The sequence below is a fragment of the Plectropomus leopardus genome, unplaced genomic scaffold, assembly GCF_008729295.1.
Source record: "Plectropomus leopardus isolate mb unplaced genomic scaffold, YSFRI_Pleo_2.0 unplaced_scaffold29778, whole genome shotgun sequence".
In the NCBI taxonomy this organism is placed as follows: domain Eukaryota; kingdom Metazoa; phylum Chordata; class Actinopteri; order Perciformes; family Serranidae; genus Plectropomus; species Plectropomus leopardus.
The window spans coordinates 1,188-3,407 of NW_024632465.1; the positions used below are offsets into that span (position 1 = coordinate 1,188).

The window sequence follows — 2,220 nt, forward strand, 5'->3', positions numbered from 1 at the left end:
TAGCTATTTTTTTGTAAACTCAATATCTCAAGAACACGTCGAGGGAATTTCTTAAAATTTGGCATAAACATCCACTTGGGCTCAGAAATGAACTGATTAGAATCTGGTGCTCGGCAGTCAAAGGTCAAGGTCAAGGTGACTCATTAATCATGTTTTTTGCTTTGTTATGCAATACATCTCATCAGTTATGTTCACAAAATATAAATTTCAGGAGGTTTTCCACATACTACTTTTAAGAGGTACTTCATTAATTAAGGATATTTTGAGACAGAATGACAAAAATGAATATATATATATATATATAAGTAAGTAATGTGCTTTAAAGCATAGCTCTATTTATTGATTTGAGTGAATTATTTCTGAAAACTAAACAATGTTTTATTTTTGCTCACAGAACAGTCTGTTTACATTGGTTATTGTCATTTTCACTTTAAGACAATTTCTGCGTTAATATTCTTTGTTCATTGGACTGGACAGAAAAAAAAACACATAAAAAGGTATCCTAAAAAATGCTGCTAATGATTTATGAGTGCATTTAGATTAGAAATCCATCATTGTTCGTTTAGAAAATGACTGAGTTCTGAATGGGTATTTCAGGGTTTCAGATCTTTAAGTTAGGTGCTGATCTTGTGTTATGTAAAATTCAATACTGGTTCAATGCACACCTATATCTTCTGAGGTTATACTTTCAGTTTTGTTACTTTTAATTATTACTTGAATTTTTGGCCTTTGTTTTGGTTTTGTGTGGGCACAGGGCGGCCATGCCAAAGACAATGAGCTGCTTAAATTAAAATGTTAATCTTCAATCAGTTTGTAACTACTCAGAGACCAGCTGAGAAACAAGACACAGAGAATAACAAAACATTTGATTGTCTTTAATCTGAAACTCGTTTTATTTTGATAAGACTTTTGGTGGACAGCATAAGCGCAGCAGTGACTAATGTAACTGTTGACAGCAACAGCGTTTGAGCATGAACACCAGTTAACTCCACTTTAAGCAGTTCACTAACAGAGCCATTTGCTTTAACATAACGACAGCAGCGTGTATGTGATGCAGAAGTTACATGATCACCAGAATTCATTTCCACTGAAGTAGCTCAGCTCATGACATTCCTCTGTTCATACTTGGGATCATTCATGTCGCCGAAAATCTTTGGTCTGGAGACAGAGAGAGACAAATAAAAAGAGGTTACCCAAAATAGCTTCTCGATGCACGATAATATCGGCATGTCATCGGTATCAGCTGGTAATGTGATGATTTCTGCCAATATGACAAACCAATATTATTTATTTATTTATTTATTTATTTATTTATTTTTAGCCGGATGCTGCCCTTTGAGGTGTCCATTATCAGGAACCTTCGTCTCAGTCATTAACCCTTAAACATCCTGCTCAGCTGTTTGGTAGACCGCATTTTGAGTCATTATATCTGCTGTTGAATTCAATCTGAGCCATCTCTACCAATCAGTTTAGGTATGTTATGCTAAAAACAATTATTTTGAATACAGTGAAATAATTTCAAATATGATTTGTTTTACTGTCTAAAGCCATGCTTTACCTAACACTTGAATATGGCCCTTTCACTCTTGTTAATACCACAAATTTTATGTTATTTCATTGTATATTTGATGAAAAATGTATGTCAGTATGTTTTTGTTTTTTTTTTTACCATTTCTAAGCTGTTTTCAAATGGTTAATATCTAGAATACATGCATAAAAATAATACCAGTACAGGTTATAAAACTAATTCCATGGTCACAAATTGATTCATGCTGGTATACTTACATATTACAGCATTATAACAGTAAATGACTCATAATTCTGATTTTTTTTTTCTGTTTTATTGTGAACGGCCTTCTCGTACATTTGGTAGGTTTTCCAAAACTATGGGGTATGTTTAAAAAAAGAAACTTTGTTGTGTTTTTTATATCCCCAAGGACATAAATAAGGCAAAGGAAAAAAATGCTGTGTTTCTTTCCTTTTTTTTCATTAAGCGGAATTAACCCTCGAAAGTCTTCAAAACAAAAACAAGGTTGTTTTTTTTTCTTGTGGACTTTCAAGGGTTATTTCCACATAATGGACATCTTGTCGGGCATTATCTCTTAGGTATTTCATGTCTTTTAATCAAGCATGTTGTGTAAAGCCGATGTGTGTTCACATGAGGAGTCGCTCACCTGCGGGGACGACGAGGGGGAGGAGTGATCAGAGGTGGCTGGATAG

At 34.0% G+C, this 2,220-nt stretch overlaps 1 long non-coding RNA gene across 1 annotated transcript; it reads right to left on the reverse strand.

The window, feature by feature from the left end:
- Window positions 1-869: 869 nt before the first annotated feature.
- Window positions 870-2,220, reverse strand: LOC121938533. The gene is made up of 2 exons (XR_006105300.1): window positions 2,175-2,220; window positions 870-1,158 (listed from the first exon to the last, which is right to left on the reverse strand). It is a non-coding gene; the product is annotated as an uncharacterized LOC121938533 (long non-coding RNA).